The sequence below is a fragment of the Entelurus aequoreus genome, linkage group LG18 (assembly GCF_033978785.1).
Source record: "Entelurus aequoreus isolate RoL-2023_Sb linkage group LG18, RoL_Eaeq_v1.1, whole genome shotgun sequence".
NCBI lineage: Eukaryota > Metazoa > Chordata > Actinopteri > Syngnathiformes > Syngnathidae > Entelurus > Entelurus aequoreus.
Window position 1 is genome coordinate 26,538,991 of NC_084748.1, and position 12,209 is coordinate 26,551,199.

Genomic DNA, 12,209 nt, shown 5'->3' on the forward strand with positions numbered 1-12,209 from the left:
GGCCAGCCCATCAGGATGAAGCCGCTCCCGGAAGACAGGGCGGGCAGATGGAGGCGAGGGCTGTGCCTGCAGCAGTTGGGACTCCGGTCCTATGTTTTGCAAATCCTTTTCAACTTATATTCAATTGAATAGACTGCAAAGACAGAATATTTATTGTTTGAACTGAGAAACGTAGTTTTAAAAAAAAATAAACCATTAATTTAGAATTTAATATCAGCAACACATTGCGAAAAAAATGGCACACGGGCATTTTTACCACTGTGTTTCATGGCCTTTCTTTTTAAAAACACTCAGTAAACGTTTGGGAACTGAGGAGACCAATTTTTGAAGCTTTTCCGGTGGAATTATTTCCCATTCTTGCTTGATGTACAGCTTAAGTTGTTCAACAGTCTGGGGTCTCCGTTGTCGTATTTTACGCTTCATAATGCGTCACACATTTTCAATTGGAGACAGGTCTGGACTACAGGCAGGCCAGTCTAGTACCCACACTCTTTTACTATGAAGCCAGGCTGTTGTAACACGTGGCGTTGTCTTGCTGAAATAAGCAGGGGCGTCAATGAAAAAGACATTGCTTGGATGGCAACATATGTCGCTCCAAAACCTGTATGTACCTTTCAGCACTAATGGTGCCTTCACAGATGTTTATGTTGCCCATTCCTTGGGCACCAATACACCCCCATACCATCCCAGATGCTGGCCTTTGAACTTTGCGCCTATAACAGTCCGGATGGTTCTTTTCCTCTTTGGTCCGGAGGACACGACGTCCACAGTTTCCAAAAACTATTTGAAATGTGGACTCGTCAGACCACAGAACACTTTTCCACTTTGCATCAGATGAGCTCGGGCCCAGCGAAGCCGGCGGTGTTTCTGGGTGTTGTTGATAAACAGCTTTCGCTTTGCATAGTAGAGTTTTAACTTGCACTTACAGATGTAGCGACAAACTGTAGTTACTGACAGTGGTTTTCTGAAATGTTCTTGAGCCCATGTGGTGATATCCTTTACACACTGATGTCGCTTTTTGCTGCAGTACCGCCTGAGGGATCCAAGGTTCGTAATGTCATCGCTTACGTGCAGTGATTTCTCCAGATTCTCTGAACCTTTTGATGATATTACGGACCTAGATGGTGAAATCCCTAAATTCCTTGCAATAGCTGGTAGAGAAATCTTGTTCTTAAACTGTTGGACAATTTGCTCACGCATTTGTTCACAAAGTGGTGACCCTCGCCCCATCCTTGTTTGTCAATGACTGTGCATTTTATGGAAGCTGCTTTTATACCCAATCATGGCACCCACCTGTTCCTAATTAGCCTGTTCACCTGTGGGATGTTCCAAATAAGTGTTTGATGAGCATTCCTCAACTTTGTTGCCACTTGTGTCAGCATTTTTGAAACATGTTACAGGCATCAAATTTCAAATATTTGCAAAAAATAACAAAGTTTACCAGTTCGAACGTTAAGTATCTTGTCTTTGCAGTCTATTCAATTGAATTTAAGTTGAAAAGGATTTGCAAATCATTGTATTCTGTTTTTATTTACGATTTACACAACGTGCCAACTTAACTAGTTTTGGATTTTGTAAATGTTTTATGAATATTTCCTATAAAAAAGCATACATGATAGGAAAAAAAAAAAAGTATTTGAAAATGAACACTTAGGGGTAGATTGAAAAAAATGGTGGTTATCAATTTCAATCACATTAATGACGCACAGGAGCACAACTAAGTCCCAAATGTTAATTTTTCCAACAAGGCACTTCATTTTAATCCATACCTGCAGCCTAGCACAAAAAATACACTTCGCCATTATCCGTATTGTGAATTGATGTAATTGATGTAAAAAAACAAGGAAACAGGTCGATTACTTTGTTTTTTGTTGAGTTTAGGGCTGCCGAGCAAAATACTTTCTATATGGGTCGAGTAGTGAAGGTCAATTGTTCCCAAGATGACAGTGACTGTTTCGAAAGATCTATTGTATAATGTTTGTTTTGTAGGTATTGTTTTGTATTATGTTCTCATTCAAATAAAGATTATTTAAAAAAAAAACTTGATACCATGGTAACAGTGTCAGCCTGCACAAATGTCACTGCTGCAAAACAAGTTGACAGGAATTGACTTAGTCGTTGGGGGTAAATGACCAATTGCCAATGGCAGGGTTGAAAAGGGATTTGAGTCAAAGTGAGGAAAATATGGAGGAAAGCAGCGACTTTGATGAGGAACAATTTTGCAGGAAGAGGTTTTGGAGTAGCTCATCAAGTCGCAGTGAGAAAGAGAGAGTGGTGCAAAAGAAGAGCGATGGGGTGGAAGAATTCAAAGTAATTTTAAAATTCAAGGAAGGTCAAGATATTAGAAGAGTATTGGGATCAAGTGCAATTACTCGGTCCCTCTGTGGTAACATAGGCAATGTAAGGAGGGCTAATGTGCATAACAATGGTAAACTAATGATAATGTGTAAGGCTATGTCTACACTAAGCCGGATAACCCCTTAAACAAATAATTATTTAGCCTAAGCCTCGTTTCAGCCACACTAAATCACCGTTTAAGGTCCTCCTCCTTGGACACATTTTTACACGGGTAAGTGCGACGTGTATTTCTTATATCTCCGGCTCTTAGCTTTGTATGGACTCATTGATCGTTTATAAACTGAGTTCGGAGACGCCAGAAAGACCTCACCCCACACAGGAAGTGACATCAGAAAGAACGCGCCACAGCCAGCTTCATAACAACCGGAGTTGTCTTCCAGACATGCCCGTGTTTCTCCTTTTTGTACATGTACAGGTGCTTTTGGAAATCGCACATGAATACCTTAAGAGAAGGAAATGGGCGATTGCAACTATTTCGGATACAACGCATCTTAGACGACAACATAGCAATGTTAAGCAACGGTTTTGGATAAGGCTTAGAAGAACGGCAGCCTGGTGGGATATGTTTGTCACCGAGTGTGTTGTGTCAGAGGAACGGCAAGAGAACTTTCGAATGTCCAGGTCAGCTGTGACTCTACTTAGTGAAAAACTTTGTCCATTTGTCGAAGGAGAGACAACGAGAATGCAAGCTCCCATGGACAAGGGAAGACTATAAAAATTAGCGAATGCATTTGTACTGGCAAAGCAGACTATCGGTTATTGTCCGCGATGTATGTCGAGCGATTACTCAACGTCTAGTTTTGTACTCCATAACTAGAGGGGTACTAGGATGACAGGGGATGCAAAACAATAACAGTGCAATACTTTTTCATAACATGGTCACTACTGCCTAGTTTCTCTTGTTATATTCTTATTTTACTGTTATATTTTTATTCTCATTGTTGCTTTTTATTTTTTATTCTTATTGTAATATTTTTCTATTTTGTTTCCATTTATACCCCCATTATTTACTTTTTAAATTCGATCTCAATTCTGTACACTGCTGCTGGAATTTTAATTTTCCTGAGGGAACTCTCCTGAAGGAATCAATAAAGTACTATCTATCTATTGTGAAGCCATGAAGTGGTTGCGCCAATTTCAGCCTACAAGCACAATGTCCTGTTGTTGGTTGTTGTAAAATGTTCTTTATCACATTGTTGACTTTCACAGGTCCATTAAAGATATGGTGTATGTATGATGGCTCCGGTGTGATTCTCTACAATAATCTAACAGCTGCTGATGGTGAGGCAAGCAAGGTTTACTGTTAAAAGAAATGTGGCAATAGACTCTACATTGAAACACAGTGTATCAATCAATCAATCAATCAATGTTTATTTATATAGCCCTAAATCACAAGTGTCTCAAAGGGCTGTACAAGCCACAACGACATCCTCGGTACAGAGCCCACATACGGGCAAGGAAAACTCACCCCAGTGGGACGTCAATGTGAATGACTATGAGAAACCTTGGAGAGGACCGCATATGGTCAGAGGTGACTATGGCGCGCGCATAGTCACGAGGGGGCGAGGGGGTCTTAAACGGTGTCATTGTTGCGTGTGGAAACGGATAAGGTTAGGTGGGATTTACCCTGGATAACCTTATCTGGCTTAGTGTGCCTACTGAAACCCACTACTAGTTTATACATCAATGATGAAATCTTAACATTGCAACACATGCCAATACGGCCGGGTTAACTTATAAAGTGCAATTTTAAATTTCCCGCGAAACTTCCGGTTGAAAACGTCTATGTATGATGACGTTTGCGCGTGACGTCGATGGTTGAAACGGAAGTATTCTGACACATTTTATCTCAATACAAACAGCTCTGTTTTCATCGCAAAATTCCACAGTATTCTGGACATCTGTGTTGGTGAATCTTTTGCAATTTGTTTAATGAACAATGGAGACTGCAAAGAAGAAAGCTGTAGGTGGGATCGTTGTATTAGCGGCTGGCTGCAGCAACACAACCAGGAGGACTTTGACTTGGATAGCAGAGGCGCTATCCGACGCTAGCCGCCGACCGCATCGATGATCGGGTGAAGTCCTTTGTCGCGCCGTCGATCGCTGGAACGCAGGTGAGCACGGGTGTTGATGAGCAGATGAGGGCTGGCGTAGGTGCAGCGCTAATGTTTTTATCATAGCTCTGACGAGGTCCCGTAGCTAAGTTAGCTTCAATGGCGTCGTTAGCAACAGCATTGCTAGGCTTCGACAGGCGGCACAGCATTAACCGTGTGGTTACAGGTCCAGTGTTTGGTTCGGTGTCTCCTGATAGTAGTATTGTTGATCTTCTGCCTATCCTTCCAGTCAGGGGCTTTCTTCTTTTGTTTCTATCTGCATTTAAGCATGATGCTATCACGTTAGCTCCGTAGCTAAAGTGCTTCGCCGATGTATTGTCATGGAGATAAAAGTCACTGTGAATGTCCATTTCGCGTTCTCGACTCTCATTTTCAAGAGGATATAGTATCCGAGGTGGTTTAAAATACAAATCCGTGATAGGTAAAAGGGCTCATTGGATTCCACACTTTCTCCTTTTTCTAAGTTACGGTCAGAGCGAAAAAAGATACGTCCTGCACTGCACTCCAGTCCTTCACTCTCACGTTCCTCATCCACAAATCTTTCATCCTCGCTCAAATTAATGGGGTAATCGTCGCTTTCTCGGTCCGAATCGCTCTCGCTGCTGGTGTAAACAATGGGGAAATGTGAGGAGCCCTTCGACAGGCAAGGCTTTTTTTTATCCACGACCAAAAGTTACGAACTTTATCGTCGATGTTCTCTACTAAATCCTTTCAGCAAAAATATGGCAATATCGCGAAATTATCAAGTATGACACATAGAATGGATCTGCTATCCCTGTTTAAATATCATTAATCATTTCAGTAGGCCTTTAGTGTAGAAGGGACCTAAGAGTGAGGGGCAAAGAGAAAGGTAATTAAAAGCATGGAGAGGGGGAGGAAAGTGGATAGCCTGTCAATATTAGTGGATTTTCAAGATGAAATTTGTATTTATAGGGTACATTAGGTATAAAGTGATGTTGTTTGTACCACCACCTTTACGGTGTTACAAATGCCAGACGTATGGACATGTAGCGACTTATTGTAAAGGGGAACAAACATGTCGAAGTTGTGGAGCAGGCGTGTAGGAAAAGTGTGTACATTGTGGTGGAGCACACAGTGTTGGTAGTGTGAGGCAAGTAAAATAAAAGGCAGCTGAAATACAGAAAATAAGAATTGAGTATCATATGCAGAGACTGTAAGTGCAAAGAGATAAAGTTGTGGAAAGAGTAGACATGTTGTAGAGTCCAGGAGGACTCGCTGATTGTTATGTTTTATGACTGAAGTGATAAACGTACATTTCAAGCTAACCATAATTCTGAGAAAACAACAATTGTGGTTAAAAGTACAGTTCGATATTTGGATTTAAAAGGCATCACATGTCTGTCAGCAAGTATATGAGAAAGTCAAAAACTGAGAAGGGGGAGAGAAGGAGATAGATGTTAAATCTCAATCCTAAGAATAAACGATATGGAACGAAAAGTATGATTGTGTGAAGAGGTGAAAAACAAGTCATTTGAGAGAAAAATGACAAATTTAGGAAAAACAGGAGCGTTAATATAGAGTGTAATTAATTTGTTGCTTGTTTTTTTTGTAACGCGTGTATTCCGACACGTGACCTCTTCCCAGAAGTGAAAACCAGTGGTGGTCAACCAAGCTAAGATGACTGTTGTACAGCAAGCAGCGCACAAACTATCTGAGTATAAAAGAGGCTTAAACCTTACTGCAAAAAGCAGATATGAGCAAAAAATCTAACTATGCAGTGGAATAGATCCTTATACTTTAAAAAAAAAAGATTTGTCGAGTGATATCAAGGATTATACGTCAGTCGCGTAATCAGACATATCAAACTATTGTGGTCCAGACATCATTCTACATGACCAAACAGATGGAAACTGTTGTGATCAGATGTTATTACAGGTATGACCGCTAGGGGGGCAGTACTGGTTAGTATGCTGCTTACCGTACAACATAAAGTGGTAGAACAAGAATGCATAAAAGACACATGTATGTTGTTGAGAACATGGAGCATTAAAAGTTAAGTCACTTGCTATCAACAGCCTCATCCTTCAAACACGAACATGACATGGTACCAGGAGTAAACTCGACTTGACGACATGGATTTAAACTCACCGGAGAGTTTGAAACTAACGGGGAATGTCGACGAGAACTGGCGCACCTTCAAACAGCAGTTTCACCTGTACATTGCGGCTATGGGACACGAGACAAAGCCGGAGGCGAGAAAGGTAGCGCTGCTGCTAACAATAGCAGGGCCACAGGCCATAGAAGTATTTAACACGTTTGTGTTTGACACTCCTGACGATAATGGAAAGTTGGATGTAGTGCTTAGCAAATTTGACGCTCACTGTTCTCCGAAGAAGAACGAGACGCACGAAAGGTACGTGTTTCGGTCTCGTACGCAGCGGCAGCATGAGCCATTTGATAGCTTCCTGACGGACTTGCGGCTAAAGGCGCAGTCCTGCAACTTCGCGACGCTGAAGGACTCCATGATCCGGGACCAGATAGTCTTCGGCGTGGAGGATAAAAAGGTCAGAGAGAGGCTACTACGAGAGGTGGAGTTGACGCTGGCGGGAGCCATTAAGATCTGCCAGGCGAGTGAGCTGTCCCAAAAGCACGTGAGGACGTTCAGCGAGATGTCTGCAGTCGCCTCGGCGCAGAGCGACAACGCGGCAGCGGTAGGAGCAGTGTCGTACCAGCGGAGACAGCGCACACAGACCCGGCCTGCACGGCAGTCGGAGGACGAGATGATAAGCTGCAAGCGCTGCGGCACAAAGCACAAGCCCCGACAATGTCCAGCGTTTGGTAAGCAATGCTCAAGTTGCCAAGGCAAGAATCATTTTGCTAAACAGTGCTTCTGCAAATGGAAAGAGGGGAAGAAAGGAAAAACTGTAAACATAGTAGATGAGCCTGATCTCAGTGACACGTTCTTTGTTGGCATGGTAAATTTGGAAAGTGAACAAATAAGTAAACCAGACAATGTAAATGACGTCACTGGAGAAGATAAATGGATAGCTCCTCTAATGATAAATGGGACTGTAGTCACCATGAGATTGGACACGGGTGCAAAAGCAAATCTAATAAGCATGTGTGATGTAAAGGCAATGAAAAACAAGCCACAAATAAAAAGAAAATAATCTGGACTTAAAGACTACAATGGACAACCAATTAAATGTTTGGGCACATGCAGGCTGAGTGTCATAGTTAAAGGCCTACTGAAATGAATTTTTTTTATTTAAACGGGGATAGCAGATCTATTCTATGTGTCATACTTGATCATTTCGCGATATTGCCATATTTTTGCTGAAAGGATTTAGTATAGAACAACGACGATAAAGATTGCAACTTTTGGTATCTGATAAAAAAAAGGCTTGCACCTACCGGAAGTAGCGTGACGTAGTCAGTTGAACATATACGCAAAGTTCCCTATTGTTTACAATGATGGCCGCATGAAGTGAGAGAGATTCGGACCGAGAAAGCGACAATTTCCCCATTAATTTGAGCGAGGATGAAAGATTTGTGGATGAGTAAAGTGCAAGTGAAGGACTAGTGGGGAGTTGAAGCTATTCAGATAGGGAAGATGCTGTGAGAGCCGGGGGTGACCTGATATTCAGCTGGGAATGACTACAACAGTAAATAAACACAAGACATATATATACTCTATTAGCCACAACACAACCAGGCTTATATTTAATATGCCACAAATTAATCCTGCATAAAAACACCTGCGTGTTTGTTATGCTAGCTCCTAGCTCCTCTGCTAGCTCCTAGCTCCATAGAACACGCCAATACAATTCAAACACCTGATCAACACACACAATTACTCAGCCCAAAAGACCGTTTACCTAACCCAAGGTTCATAAAGCTTATATATTTTTAAAAAGTTACGTACGTGACGCGCACATACGGTCAAGTTATCGAATGTTTAGCAGCCAAGGCTGCATACTCACGGTACCTGATATTCAGCTGGGAATGACTACAACAGTAAATAAACACAAGACATATATATACTCTATTAGCCACAACACAACCAGGCTTATATTTAATATGCCACAAATTAATCCTGCATAATAACACCTGCGTGTTTGTTATGCTAGCTCCTAGCTGCTCTGCTAGCTCCTAGCTCCATAGAACACGCCAATACAATTCAAACACCCGATCAACACACACAATCACTCAGCCCAAAAGACCGTTCACCTAACCCAAGGTTCATAAAGCTTATATATTTTTAAAAAGTTACATACGTGACGCGCACGTACGGTACGGTACGTGTTATGCTAGCTCCTAGCTCCTCTGCTAGCTCCTAGCTCCATAGAACACGCCAATACAATTCAAACACATGATCAACACACACAATCACTCAGCCCAAAAGACCGTTCACCTAACCCAAGGTTCATAAAGCTTATATATTTTAAAAAAGTTACGTACATACGCAAAAAAAAGCCAAAGCTGCATACTCACAGTAGCACGTCTGCGTCTTTGTCATCCAAATCAAAGTAATCCTGGTAAGAGTCTGTGTTGTCCCAGTTCTCTACAGGCGTCTGTGTATCCAAATCAAAAGTCCTCCTGGTTAGAGTCTCTGTTATCCGAGTTCTTCCATCTTGACTGCATCTTTCGGGAATGTAAACAAAGAAGCGCCGGCTGTGTACTGTTGTGGCTGACTACGTTCGAAAAATACGTCCATTTCGCACCGACAACTTTCTTCTTTGCTTGCTCGGCTTCCTTCTCCATAATGCAATGAACATGATTGAAACAGATTCACGAACACAGATGTCCAGAATACTGTGGAATTATGAAATGAAAACAGAGCTTTTTCGTATCGGCTTCAATGTGGAAGGCATACCCGTGTTCGCCGGGCTACGTCACACGCATACGTCATCCTCAGAGGCGTTTCGAACCGGAAGTTTAGCGGCAAATTTAAAATGTCACTTTATAAGTTAACCCGGCCGTATTGGCATGTGTTATAATGTTAAGATTTCATCATTGATATATAAACTATCAGACTGCGTGGTCGGTAGTAGTGGGTTTCAGTAGGCCTTTAAAGGAAAAGTGCACCACCTATGCTTCTTTGTTGTGAATGAGGGACGTGAATCACTTCTGGGTGACAGAGCCTGTGAAGAACTAGCACTTGTGAAAAGAGTGTATAGCATTATCCCAAAAAATGACTCTATGGAAACAATTGTTCAGAACTTTTCAGATGTTTTCAAGGGTTTTGGTGTTTTGCCCTTCACATATAAAATACAATTGAAAGAAGATGCCCAACCAGTTGTGCATGCAGCACGCAGAGTTCCAGCCCCACTGAAAGACAGCCTAAAGAAAGAACTCGACAGAATGATCATGCTGGGAGTGATCAAAAAGGTTAATGAGCCTACAGACTGGGTCAACTCAATGGTCATCACAAAGAAAAAGAATGGTGAGTTGAGAATATGTATGGACCCTAAAGATCTAAATGAGAGCATTAAGCGTGAACATTATCAAATACCTACACGTGAAGAGATCATCAGTGAAATGTCAGGTGCCAGCTACTTCACAAAGCTTGACGCCTCACAAGGTTTCTGGCAGCTGAAACTGAGTGAAAGCAGCACAATGTACTGTACCTTTAATACGCCCTTTGGCAGACACTGTTTTCTCAGACTGCCTTTTGGAATAAAGTCAGCACCTGAAATATTTCACAGAGCGATGGAGCAGATCATCGAGGGCTTGGATGGAGTTTGAGTCTACATTGATGACATCATCATATGGGGATCAACAGCCCAAGAGCACAATGAGAGACTAAACAGAGTTATGGAACGCATAAAAAAGTACGGACTAAAACTAAACAAGAGTAAATGTGAGTTTGGTGTTCAGGAGATCCTTTTCCTTGGAGACAAGCTGTCTGCACGTGGTGTCCAACCAGATCAAGAAAAAATATGTGCAATACAGAACATGCCAAGGCCCACAGACAAAACCGGTGTGCTACGCATCATGGGGATGGTCAATTTTATAGGTAAATTCATTCCCAATTTGACAGCAAAGACATCTTGCATACGAGAGCTTCTGCACAAGGACTGTGATTTTAAATGGACAGTGAAACATGAGCATGAGTGGCAAAAACTCAAGAACACACTGACTACAGCACCTGTGTTGTCATTTTATGACCACACAAAGAGGATAAAAGTGTCAACCGATGCTTCCAAAGATGGTATTGGTGCCGTTCTACTCCAGGCTGAGGGTGAGCACTGGAAACCGGTAGCCTATGCATCTCGGGCTATGACGAAATCGGAAGGTCGGTACGCTCAGATCGAAAAAGAATGTTTGGGACTGGCATATGGTTTGGAGCGGTTTCATAGCTATGTGTACGGCCTGCCGTCCTTCACAGTTGAAACTGATCACCGACCGCTGGTTGCCATCATCAAAAAGAATCTGAATGAAATGTCACCGCGGATTCAACGGTTGATGATGAAAATGCAAAGGTATGATTTTGAACTGATATATACTCCAGGTAAACACCTAATCCTTGCTGATGCCCTATCCAGAGCAACTACAGGCGACAGTGTGAGTGCAACAGATGAGGACATACAGTGTCATGTGAACATGGTGTCTGCTACACTGCCTGTGTCAGACACAAAGTCAAGACAAATCGCTGAGGCTACAGCAACGGATGCTGAGTTACAACATGTCATGAGGAACATGGATGAGGGATGGCCGGCTGGCTCATGTCCACTATTTTATCACGTCAGAGGTGAGCTCAGTACTGTGGATGGACTGCTGTTGAAAAAGGGCAGAATTGTTATTCCACAGGCTTTGAGAATGGGTCGGTTTTCTGGCCCGGACTAAATAAAGACATTGAAACACTCATAAATAAATGTGAAACATGCCAGAAACACAGGAACAAGCAGAGCAAAGAGCCTATGGTGGTTGCTGAGGTGCCAACCGCACCATGGCACAAAGTAGGAATGGACTTGTTTCATCTCAGAGGTAAAGACTATTTAGTGGTAGTAGATTACTACTCAAACTTCCCTGAAATGGCGCTACTAGCAGGCTTAACGTCAACTTGTGTAATAACACATGCTAAATCTATATTCGCCAGGCATGGCATTCCACACACTGTAGTGAGCGACAACGGCCCATGCTTCAGCAGCAAAGAATGGCAGAAGTTTGCGGTGCAATATGATTTCCAGCATGTGACGTCAAGCCCACATTATGCACAATCAAACGGGCAAGCGGAAAAAGGAGTTCACATTCTAAAGCAACTCCTAAAGAAAGCAGCTGACAGTGACTCGGATCCGTATCTGGCTTTATTGAGCTACAGAGCATCACCTCTTCAGTGCGGACTATCACCAGCTGAACTGCTGATGAAGAGGAAGCTACGAACAACCTTGCCGAGTCATTCAAACAATATAATAAAGCAAAATAATCCCTCAAAGATTGAACATAAACTACGACAACAGAAGATGATGCAAAAGTCATTTTATGACAAAACAACCAAGCGTCTTCCTCCACTGACTACCAACAACACAGTCAGGATTGAGGATACTGATGGATGGAGTACAAAAGCAACAGTCCTGCAAGAAGTTGCTCCAAGATCGTACACGGTGAGAACTGATGATGGACAAATCCTCAGACGCAATCGTCGCAGTCTGTTAAAGACTCCTCAAGGGACTGTTGGTGAGCTTAGTGTAACTTGTGGTGAATCTTAGGTAACACCCACACCTGTTATGGACTGTAACGCTGACTGTAACACACCTACTCCAAATGAACCTG

General features: G+C 42.4%; 1 protein-coding gene across 1 annotated transcript in view; it reads right to left on the bottom strand.

Annotated features, from left to right (window-relative positions):
• Window positions 1–12,209, bottom strand: part of LOC133633960 (hydroperoxide isomerase ALOXE3-like) — a 44,755-nt gene that overhangs the window by 26,472 nt on the left and 6,074 nt on the right. The window lies entirely within an intron of this gene.